This window comes from Triticum dicoccoides, chromosome 6A (assembly GCF_002162155.2).
Source record: "Triticum dicoccoides isolate Atlit2015 ecotype Zavitan chromosome 6A, WEW_v2.0, whole genome shotgun sequence".
Classification (NCBI taxonomy): Eukaryota; Viridiplantae; Streptophyta; class Magnoliopsida; order Poales; family Poaceae; genus Triticum; species Triticum dicoccoides.
Window position 1 is genome coordinate 102997002 of NC_041390.1, and position 12765 is coordinate 103009766.

Below are 12765 nucleotides of genomic sequence, written 5' to 3' on the forward strand. Positions count from 1 at the left end.
TTGAGCGGTATACTTTCATTGTCAACATAACAACCAAGATATGGCGATATCTTCCATGCTACACACATTATAGGCAGTTCCCAAACAGAATGGTAAAGTTTATACTCCCCCTCCACCAACAAGCATCAATCCATGGCTTGCTCAAAAAACGAGTGCCTCCAACTAACAAGAGTCCCAGGGGGAGTTTTGTTTGCAATTATTTTGATTTGATTTGCATAAAGCATGGGACTGGGCATCCCGGTGACCAGCCACTTTCTCGTGAGTGAGGAGCGGAGTTCACTCCTCTTGAGAATAACCTGCCTAACATGGAAGATACAGACAACCCTAGTTGATACATGAGCTATTCGAGCATACAAAACAGGATATTTATTTGAAGATTTAGAGTTTGGCACATACAAATTTACTTGGAATGGTAGGTAGATATCGTATATAGGTAGGTATGGTGGACTCATGTGGAATAACTTTGGGGTTTAAGGAGTTGGATGCACAAGCAATATTCCCTCTTAGTACAAGTGAAGGCTAGCAAAAGATTGGGAAGCAACCAGCTAGAGAGCGACAACAGTCATGAAAATGCATTAAAATTAATCAACACCGAATGCCAGCGTGAGTAGGATATAATCCACCATGAACATAAATATCGTGAAGGCTATGTTGATTTTGTTTCAACTACATGCGTGAACATGCGCCAAGTCAAGTCACTTAAATCATTCAGAGGAGGATACCACACTATCATACCACATCACAACCATTTTAATAGCATGTTGGCACGCAAGGTAAACCATTATAAGCTCCCAGCTAATCAAGCATGGCACAAGAAACTATGATCTCTAGTTGTCATTGCAAACATATTTATTCATAATAGGCAGAATCAGGAACAATGAACTAATCATATTTACAAAACCAAAAGAGGTCGAGTTCATACCAGCCTTTCTCATCTCAGTCAGTCCATCATATATCATCATAATTGCCTTTCACTTGCACGACCGAACGATGTGAACAATAATAATAGTGTGCGTGCATTGGACTAAGCTGGAATCTGCAAGCATTCAATAAATAGGAGAAGACAAGGCAATATGGGCTCTTTTGTCAGATCAACAATAATGCATATAAGAGCCACTTCAACAATTTAGTCATGGTCTTCTCCGATCGACCCCCAAAGAAAAGAAAAGAAATAAAACTATTTACATGGGAAAGCTCCCAACAAGTAAAAGAAGAACAGGAAATCTTTTTCGGTTTTCTTTTTAATTACTACTACAAGCTTGGAAAGTAAACTAATTAAAAGCTACAACTAATTTTTTTTGGGTTTGACATCTAGCAATGACTGTGTGAACATAAATGTAATGTCGGTGCGAAATACGTACTCCCCCAAGCTTAGGCTTTTGGCCTAAGTTGGTCTATGGTCACGGCTGGCCTGGCGGATATCTATAGTAAAAGTTGGGGTCGTACTACGATGCAGCGGCTATCGCCTCCTGGGCTGCAGCATGGCGATGAACAGCCTCAGCCCTCCTCTCATACTCATCTGCCTCCTCTCTGGTAATAACATATCTTCCTTTTGCCTGATAATCAAAGAAGGCAGGGGCAAGGAGAGTAATACGGACAGCCTCTGTCAAAGATTAGTCAATACCGGAGAGGTGATTCACTCCTCTCAACAAACTGGTGGTGAACCATAGCATTAAAATCTAGGTAAGCGGGAGGCAATTCAATATCATCCTCGCGTATGGTTACACCAAGAAAATCAGCTAAGTGGGTTGCATAAATTCCACCAAAGAAATCTCCATTAAATCTATTAAGATGCAACCTACGTGCAACAATGGCTCCCAAATTATAGGATTTGTCTCCCAACAGAGCACTCCTAAGAATACTGAGGTCAGGAACACACATATGACATGCTTCATCTTTACCATTTATGCATCTACCTATGAAGAGAGCAAAATAATGTATAGCAGGAAAATGAATGCTCCCTATGGTAGCTTGTGTTATATCTCTGGATTCCCCCACAGTTATACTAGCAAAAAAATCTCTAAATTCATATTTGCGAGGTTCCCTGATACTACCCCATTGTGGAAGTTTGCAAGGAGTGGTAAAATCCTCTAAGTCCATAGTATAAGAATTTTCATAAAGATCAAACAGGACAGTTGGAGAATTACGTGAAGATGAAAATTCAAACCTCCTCACAAAGGAACTAGTGAGATAGTGATACTGGCTGCACTTCTCTTCCTCGAAGCTCACAAGATCCGCATTATGCAAATATGCGTTAAATTCTTCCTTAATTCACGCTCGATCCATAAAGTTCTCAGAAGGCCATTCACAAGGACGCACTGGGGCGTCTCTTGGTGGTTCTTCATCAGCATCACGCATTGCAAGCCTGGGTCCTTGCTTCCTTAAAGAACCACCTTGGAACATTTTCCTAAGCATATTTCTTCCTCTGAAAAATTTCTGAAATTTTTAGTAACTTCAAAATAAAAGTGAACCAAACTCAATAATATTGATAGCAACTACTCCTACAAGTGCCTAGAGCCTATATAATGCATCAAAACTACGTGGAACCATATAAATTTGACATGCAAACTCAAGAACATGGTCACCTAGGCAGCACAAATTTGCAATGAATAAAGCACTAGAACAAAAACTAATTGGACCAATGGAGGAGTCACATACCAAGGAACAATCTCCCCAAGCAGTTTTGTGAGAGGTGCTTTGAGCAAGGAGATCAAAAATGGCAGCAAAATGAGCTTGGACTCGGGTTTGAGCTGGATATTCGTGTTTGTGGGAGGAAGGAGTGTGTGGGTGGAAGAATGAGTGGAGGAGGGCCACCGTGGGCCCACAAGGCAGTGGGCGCGCCCAGGGGGTAGGGCGCGCCCCTGACCCTCGTTGCCAGGTGCTAGCTCCTCCTGTTGTGTTCTCAGTGCCAAATATTCTCAAATATTCCAGAAAAAATCATATTTAAATTTCAGGGCATTTGGAGAACTTTTATTTTCGGAGTATTTTTATATTGCACGGATAATTCAGATAACAGACAGAAAATACTATTTTTATTTTATTTAATATAAACAACAGAAAGTAAGAGTAGGGTACAGAAGGTTGTGCCTTCTAGTTTCATCCATCTCATGCTCATCAAAAGGAATCCACTAACAAGGTTGATCAAGTCTTGTTACGAACTCATTCCGAATAACATGGAACCAGAGAAATTTCGAATAACACTATGTTACCTCAACGGGAATATGCACATCCCCAATAATAAGAATATCATATTTCTTCTTGACAGTAGGAAGAGGAAATTCAAAACCTCCAAATATAATCGATGGACTATTTCCAATAGAATTGATACTGTGGACTTGAGGTTGTTTCCTCGGAAAGTGTACCGTATGCTCATTACCATTAACATGAAAAGTGACAATGCCTTTAGTGCAATCAATAACAGCCCCTTCAGTATTCAAAAGGGTCTTCCAAGAATAATAGACATACTAGCGTCCTCGGGAATATCAAGAATGACAAAGTCCGTTAAAATAGTAATGTTTGCAACCACAATAGGCACATCCTCACAAATACCGACATGTATAGCATTTGATTTATGGGCCATTTGCAAAGATATTTCAGTAGATGTCAACTTATTCAAATCAAGTCTACGATATAAAGAGAGATGCATAACACTAACACCGGCTCCAAGATCACATAGAGCAGTTTTAACATAGTTTCTTTTAATAGAGCATGGTATAGTGGGTACTCCTGGATCTCCAAGTTTCTTTGGTATTCCACCCTTAAAAGTATAATTAGCAAGCATGGTGGAAATTTCAGCTTCCGGTATCTTTCTTTTATTAGTAACAATATCTTTCATATACTTAGCATAAGGATTCATTTTGAGCATATCAGTTAATCGCATATGCAAAAAGATAGGTCTAATCATTTCAGCAAAGCGCTCAAAATCCTCATCATCCTTTTTCTTGGATGGTTTGGGAGGAAAAGGCATGGGTTTCTGAACCCATGGTTCTCTTTCTTTACCATGTTTCCTAGCAACAAAGTCTTTCTTATCATAACATTGATTCTTTGATTGTGGGTTATCAAGATCAACAGCAGGTTCAATTTCTATATCATTATCATTACTAGGTTGAGCATCATCATGAACATTATCATTAACATTATCACTAGTTTCAGGTTCATTACCAGATTGTGTTTAAGCATCAGAGATAGAAATATCATTTGGATTCTCAGGTGTTTCAGTAATAGGTTTACTAGAAGCATGCAAAGTCCTATCATTTTTCTTTTTCTTCCATTTAGAAGGACTAGGTGCATCTATATTATTTCTCTGAGAATATTGTTGAATTCTCTTAGGATGGCCTTCAGGATACAAAGGTTCCTGAGTCATTTTACCACCTCTAGTCATAACTCTAACAGCATTATCATTATCCTTACTATTCAATTCATTGAGCAAATCATTTTGAGCCTTAAGTACTTGTTCTACTTGAGTGGTAACCATAGAAGCATGTTTACTAATAAGTTTAAGTTCACCTTTAACATTAGCCATATAATCACCCAAGTGCTCAAGCATATTTGAATTGTATTTCAATTGTCTACCAAAATAAGAATTAAAATCTTCTTGCTTAGCCATAAATTCATCAAGCTCATCTAAGCATGGGCTAGCAAACTTGGTAAATGGGATTCCAGCTTTATCATATCTGTAGAGAGAATTTACCTTTACTACCTGTGCCAGGTTATCAAGAACATGAGTTTCTTCAATAGGTAATGTATTAAGATCATATGTTTCTTCATCAGGCGGTAAATTAAGACCATGTATTTCTTCAATAGGAGGTAAATTCTTAACATCTTCAGCTTTAATACCTTTTTCTTTCATAGATTTCTTTGCCTCTTGCATATCTTCAGGACTGAGAAATAGAATACCTCTCTTCTTGGGAGTTGGTTTAGGAATAGGCTCAGGAGTTGGTTCAGGAACTGGTTCAGGAAGTGTCCAATTATTTTCATTTGTCAACATATTATTCAATAGAATTTTAGCTTCATCCGGCGTTCTTTCCCTGAAAACAGAACCAGCACAACTATCCAGGTAATCTCTAGAGGCATCGGTTAGTCCATTATAAAAGATATCAAGTATTTCATTTTTCTTAAGAGGATGATCAGGCAAAGCATTAAGTAACTTGAGAAGCCTCCCCCAAGCTTGTGGGAGACTCTCTTCTTCAATTTGCACAAAATTATATATATCCCTTAAAGCAGCTTGTTTCTTATGAGCAGAGAAATATTTAGCAGAGAAGTAATAAATCATATCATGGGGACTACGCACACAACCAGGATCAAGAGAATTAAACCATATCTTAGCATCACCCTTTAATGAGAACGGAAATATTTTGAGGATATAAAAGTAACGAGTTCTCTCATCATTAGTGAACAGGATAGCTATATCATTTAATTTAGTAAGATGTACCACAACAGTTTCAGATTCATAGCCATGAAAAGGATCAAATTCAACCAAAGTAACTATATCAGGATCAACAGAGAATTCATAATCCTTATCAGTAACAGAGATAGGTGAAGTAGCAAAAGCAGGGTCAGGTTTCATTCTAGCATTTAGAGATTGCTGCTTCCATTTAGCTAATAACCTCTTGAGTTCGTATCTATCTTTGCAAGCTAAAATAGCTAAAGAAGCTTCTTTATGAAAAACATAACCCTTAGGAATAACAGGCAAGTCTTCATCATCACTTTCATCGGTATTATCAGATTCAATATTTTCATCCTCTCTAACCCTAGCAAGTTGTTCATCAAGAAATTCACCAAGTGGCACAGTAGTTTCATCATAAGTATCATGCATAGCAGAAGTGGCATCATCAATAACATGCGACATATCAGAACGAATAGCAGAAGCAGGTTTAGGTGTCGCAAGCTTACTCAAAACAGAAGGTGAATCAAGTGCAGAGCTAGATGGCAGTTCCTTACCTCCCCTCGTAGTTGAGGGATAGATCTTGGTTTTTGGATCTCTCAAGTTCTTCATAATGATAAGCAGATATAAATCCCAAGTGACTCAAAGAATAGAGCTATGCTCCCCGGCAACGGCGCCAGAAAATAGTCTTGATAACCCACAAGTATAGGGGATCGCAACAGTTTTCGAGGGTAGAATATTCAACCCAAATTTATTGATTCGACACAAGGGGAGCCAAAGAATATTCTCAAGTATTAGCAGTTGATTTGTCAATTCAACCACACCTGGAAACTTAATATCTACAGCAAAGTATTTAGTAGCAAAGTAATATGATAGTAGTGGTAACGATAGCAAAAGGTAACAATAGCAAAAGTAGTGTTTTTGGTATTTTGTAATGATGATAGCAATAGCAACAGAAAAGTAAATAAGCGAAGAACAATATATGGAAAGCTCGTAGGCAATGGATCGATGATGGAGAATTATGCCGGATGCGGTTCATCATGTAACAGTCATAACATAGGGTGACACAGAACTAGCTCCAATTCATCAATGTAATGTAGGCATGTATTCCGAATATAGTCATACGTGCTTATGGAAAAGAACTTGCATGACATCTTTTGTCCTACCCTCCCGTGGCAGCGGGGTCCTAGTGGAAACTAAGGGATATTAAAGCCTCCTTTTAATAGGGTATCGGACCAAAGCATTAACACATAGTGAATACATGAACTCCTCAAACTACGGTCATCACCGGTAAGTATCCCGATTATTGTCACTTCGGGCTTAACGGATCATAACACATAATAGGTGACTATAGACTTGCAAGATAGGATCAAGAACTCTCATATATTGATGAAAACATAATAGGTTCAGATCTGAAATCATGGCACTCGGGCCCTAGTGACAAGCATTAAGCATAGCAAAGTCATAGCAACATCAATCTCAGAACATAGTGGATACTAGGGATCAAACCCTAACAAAACTAACTCGATTACATGATAAATCTCATCCAACCTATCACCGTCCAGCAAGCCTATGATGGAATTACTCACGCACGGTGGTGAGCATCATGAAATTAGTGATGGAGGATGGTTGATGATGACGATGGCGATGGATTCCCCTCTCCGGAGCCCCGAACGGACTCCAGATCAGCCCTCCCGAGAGGTTTTAGGGCTTGGTAGCGGCTCTGTATCGTAAAACACGATGAATTCTTCTTCCTGATTTTTTTCTCCCCGAAACCAAATATATAGAGTTGGGGTTGAGGTCGGAGGAGCTCCAGGGGGGCCACGAGGTAGGGGGCGCGCCCCCACCCTCGTGGATAGGTGGTGGGCCCCCTGGTCTTCATATTTTGCAGGGATTTTTTATTATTTCTGAAAAGATGTTTCATGAAGTTTCAGGTCATTCCAAGAACTTTTGTTTCTGCACATAAATAACACCATGGTAATTCTACTGAAAACAGCGTCAGTCCGGGTTAGTTCCATTCAAATCATGCAAGTTAGAGTCCAAAACAAGGGCAAAAGTGTTTGGAAAAGTAGATACGACGGAGACGTATCAGGCAACAGGAGGCGGGGGACACGATGTTTAACCAGGTTCGGGCCCTCTTGATGGAGGTAATACCCTACTTCCTGCTTGATTGATCTTGATGATATGAGTATTACAAGAGTTGATCTACCACGAGATCGTAGAGGCTAAACCCTAGAAGCTAGCCTATGGTATGATTGTATGTTGTCCTACGGACTAAATCCTCCGGTTTATATAGACACCGGAGGGGGCTAGGGTTACACCGAGTCGATTACAAGGAAGAAGATCTACATATCTGTATTGCCAAGCTTGCCTTCCACGCCAAGGAGAGTCCCATCTGGACACGGGACGGAGTCTTCAATCTTGTATCTTCATAGTCCAACAGTCCGGTCAAAGCATATAGTCCGGCTGTCCGGAGACCCCCTAATCCAGGACTCCCTCAGTCATTGTTTTTCATTTGCAATCTTTTTTGACCAAAAACAGATGGTCAAAAGCTGGCGGTCCTAAACTGAAATTAACGACCTTATTTGTGAGAAGGTCATGGAATTCCACGACCAAAACAAAAGGTCATTGATTCTATGACCTTTTGTTTTGGTCGCTGGCTCTTTGCCTAGGCCACCTCGGATACGACATGGCAATCTGACATGGCAAAATTGCGACCAATTGAAAAGGTCGTTGATAAGATTCAGCTCGGTCCAATTCAGTGTTTTACATGGGTCGAGCCCATTAATTCAGCCCATTTGTTGTTTTTTCTTTCAATTTGGGTAAAATAAATGGGCCAAGCCCAATAGACTTTTATTTTTTGGGCCATGATGTTTTACAGTCCACTTTTTTTTGGCCTCGGCCTTTTTCGAGCCCACTTGTTAGTTTCCTTTTGTTTCTTTTCCATTTTAAAGTCAAATGGGAACCAATTACCAGAATTCTTGTTTGGGTACCACATGTCTGTTCTATATTTGTGTAATTAGATAATTTGATTCAAAGAGCCAATAAGGCATGATATTTCATACAACAGCTAAGCAAAGTACATTACAATGATACATAGTACAGATCTGGTATTCAGCTATAGAATACAACTAAATATACAACACATAACTAGCTGCAGTGAGCTAAAACGCATTGTTGGGTGTGGTTTTCCTTCGGGATTCTTCTTCATAAAGCTCCTATGCACCCAACTATTGAAGAATGAAGGCCAGCATCTGCAAATAATAAATTATGGAAAGTTAGAAACATAATAGTGTGAATTCATGAATATTAAATTCTCATAACAATGAAAAATTGTTGTAGAACTTTAGATTTAATAGGAAACCATGCATATAACATTCTCATATTAGCTAGCTGCATGTATCCATCTAGCAAGCAGTCACAAGTCAGAACACACATCTGATGCCACCATCTTATATTTCACTTCATGAACTAGTACAACATGGTGGGATGACAAGTTTCTTATCTTTGAAGAAGAAAAATGACAACACATCTAGCAAGAACGGATTGACAATCAGCTAGTTGTCGATCCTTGATTTTATAGTACGGTGCAAGATAACTATCATCATTGAACAATTCAAGATTGAAGAATTCAAAACATTTGAATTGCAGTAAATTGTAATTCTTATTCTGCATAACTCATAAATGGGGATGGATAGTAGAAAACTATCAGCTCTATAGTCCTACTGAGAACCCACTACCAAGAGGGCATGCAACAAGCAGTGATACACCCAGGCATTCATCAACCAACATCTAATACACAAGTGCACACAATATTCAACATTCACTCAAAGTATGTTGTGCAGGAGGGCACCACTCCATTTTCACTCAAAGTAAAATAGTATATCACATTTTTGGATGAACAAAGCAACTGCCAAGTGCGTGGCTCATTTGAGAGATGAAAAGTAGCACATTTATACGCTCCAGGAACTGAACCGGATGTTTGCTTACCTTGTTGTCAGCTGCAGGAAGCTTCTTTCCATAAGGAGTTGTGGGGCCATCATGTGCAAGTGGAACCCTCAAGTTAGAAATGTGGAACTCTTTGAGTTGGATGCAATCAGCCTACCTGATGACAAAGTAATCAGGTTTGAAGAAACTTGCTGCCAGCGATGATATTGTCAGATGGACATATTCTCCGTTGTTTGAAGAAACTTGCTCCCAACGATGGAACGTAGTCTGCAGCTTACCGATCTGCGAAATAAAGATGATCTTTACCCTTAGGATCAGAAGAAGAACACAAATACATGCAGTTTGATGATGCAATATGTTTCTAAAGCTACGGTGCAATTAAGCAACATATACATATGAGTTTTATCTTTAGGATTAACAGAATAGGACAAAAAATTCAGGTGTTCCTAAAACTACAAGGGACATAGCAGCACACGTATTGTAACTACTCGAATTTCTCAACTATAAGAGGACATAGATTATCAGACAAAGAATAGTTGTTGCAGAGCTCTATAAAACATCCCTCACAAACTCCCATTCTTTTAAGCAATGCAGAGGAGCTTTATCCTCGGGGCCAATAGAAGAATACAGATGATACATGCAGGATGATGATGCAATATGTTTGTGATACTATGGGAGAGTTTTAAGAATTACATAGGAGTTTTATCCTCAGGAAAAATAGACTGGCAGATAAATGCATGTGTTTCTGAAACTACATGAGACTTAGAAGCACACTCACTTTAGCTACTCATCTTTTCAAGCATTCAATCAAACGGCCTTATAATACTAGACAAAGAGGAGTTGCAATGGTATGCACTTATCACATATATAGGAACCATGCTTAAAATCCACACATACAAATACATATCCCAATAGAATAGAGCTAGTAAGCAAACTAGCAGCTGTGCACTTGATAACCTGCCCTGCACACTCTTACTACCTAAAATAACTTGCATTCCACAAGAACGGTAGATGTACAATGTTTAATTTGTATATATAATTTTACTTTTTCTCGGAAGCATGCTTGGAACCCACATGTTACATATCTATGCATATATCCCCATACAACAACAGAACCAATACATCAACTAAGCCTATAAATTTTTTCCTCCTAGCCAGAATCATAAATTTTCTCATCTAGTACTAACTACCAAGCTGGTCACTGCCTTAGCCATACTACAGTAAGAGGTCCTTATATACTACTCCATACAGTACTGGAGTAGAAAATAAAGAAACAATTTTCAGCTGACAGTACGCCACGATGCAGCCAAATTAAAAGTGGCAGCATACCAAAATTTGAAATAGAGGAAGAGAAAGGGGAACAGGGGAGGGAGGGAGGGCGGATGGGGATGGGGAGATTACCCATCCCTGGATCTCCTCCTGGACGATGTAGAAGGGGTCCTGCGCTGAGCTCATGGCGGACGCCGGAGGTTGGTGAGGTCGGCGAGGGGCAGCTGCTGCCTCCGAGGATGCAGCTGCAGTAGTAGCATCTCGTCGCCTCCTCCGGCTCCTGCTCTGGAGATTGCCGTGGTCCAGCCAGCTCGATGAAGCGTTGTGCATCGAAGCACGCACGCGCGCGCCAGCAAGCAAGCTAGGTGTAGTGCTTCGTAGACGCCACATCCATTAGTGGTTCGGCTAGATCATGGACCTGCAAAAACAATTAAAGAGAGCAAATAATAAGGTAACATCGCCAATAAATTGCAGCTTTTCAAAGCAACTATAGTTATTCAGAAAACATGGTTGTTGCAACTTTAAGCCAAGCAGTACACATTCATGTCAAATATACATGTGTAAGATACTAGAAGCATTCATTGCATATCTATGTGTACTGCTATAATTTTACGCCAAGCAGTGCACTAGTACATCAATTATACTAAGCCTCAAACGAGGTTCACCAAAGGTGAAATAGGCTGCATGGCTTGAACGGTCCGCATCCCTCAGATCTCATAGCTATGGGCCATCATGGATGAACTTAAAAGTAAACTAGTTTTAGCCACAAGCCACACGTACAAAGAAATATACTAAAATGGCTTGAAGCTAAAACTAATCAACCATTCATCTCTGGTACTGGAATTTTTTTCTTCACTGGGAAACTACTACTTGAGCTAGATACGCCAGATAAAGCTACTCAAAAGGAAAATAATACACTCAATGATACACTCTGATGTATAGTTGAAACCAAAGGATAAGTCGAACGAAACTGCAACGAAATAGATGATTTCTCTTCTATAGTTAAAACTCAAGTATGGTTTTCGAGTCACGACTCATGCAAGTCACTTTTGGGGCAGCAACTCGGAAGAAGTCGAGCCTAAGTTGTGACTAGTCGCGACTCAGAGTCGCGAGTCGACGCTAAGCTGAGTTAACCATATTTTTGCGACTCATAGACTAGTCGTTGACTAGTCCAGCGACTCGAAATTCATGCTCAACAGGAAAATAATACACTCAATGATACACGTGAATTAGAAATGCCCATTATACACAGCCCGGAGTCTGTTCTATAGAAAAACACTAATCAACCAGGCAAGTAAAACCTTATGAAAGTAGATGATCTTTTATCCGTCCTTGATATATTATGACTTCCACTAGAACTGCATTTACTATGAACTGCAACACTTTGGTAACCTGTAAGCAACAATAATTACTATCCCTGGTAGATATATGCTACACCTCTTGATTTTTATGGACAAACACTCATACATTCATGAAATTTACTGAACATAAGCAACTCATATGTCAATTTCGAAACAGAAGAAGTGATACCAACTCATATACCAAACCATCATTAACTCATAGTATCTTGAATTGAGGACTGAAATGAAGTAAAATTCAGAAGATAGATGTCTCCGCTCCGTCGCCGCAGTACCATGAGATGAAGACGAATGCACCTCTGTCATTAACTTCATGTACGATCCCTGCAAGGAATCAACACCGACAGTTGTAGTCTCCAAATCCACACCAGATTCAGATGCACCTACGGCTAGCACTGGATCAAACATGGATCGAATCGAAGAAGTGTTACCTTCATATCGTCCGCTTGGTGGGAGAGCTTGTCGAGCATCTTCTTATGCTCCTTCTTCGCCTCCTCCGCCATCTGCACACGCTCTGCGTCTGCATCTGAAGAGGAACAACACACATGGACATGGAAGGGGATCCATCACACCTCAGGATCAATCGATCGATGCGCTAAGGATGGATGGCAAAGGGGATGAGAGGAGTCAGTCACCTTGATGCCCTTGGGCAGGTCCGATCTCACCGGGACCTCTTCAACCGACCGGGGATCGGCCGGGATCAGAGGAGGTGGCGGGGGTGAGGAGAGTCACGGGGAGAGGGAGAGAGGAGGCGGCCATGGTGACCTGCCGCCGCCAGCGGCGCTCGTCTAGTGTGGGGGGAACTGC

At 40.2% G+C, this 12765-nt stretch overlaps 1 long non-coding RNA gene across 2 annotated transcripts; it reads right to left on the bottom strand.

Annotated features, from left to right (window-relative positions):
- Positions 1-8425: 8425 nt before the first annotated feature.
- On the bottom strand, positions 8426-12483 carry LOC119318972. 2 transcript variants are annotated; one of them, XR_005154296.1, is made up of 6 exons: positions 12390-12483; positions 12234-12282; positions 11902-11992; positions 10733-11018; positions 9374-9613; positions 8426-8637 (listed from the first exon to the last, which is right to left on the bottom strand). It is a non-coding gene; the product is annotated as an uncharacterized LOC119318972 (long non-coding RNA). The 2 variants fall into 2 exon arrangements; XR_005154295.1 differs by lacking the exon at positions 11902-11992.
- Between the last annotated feature and the right edge of the window lie 282 nt (positions 12484-12765).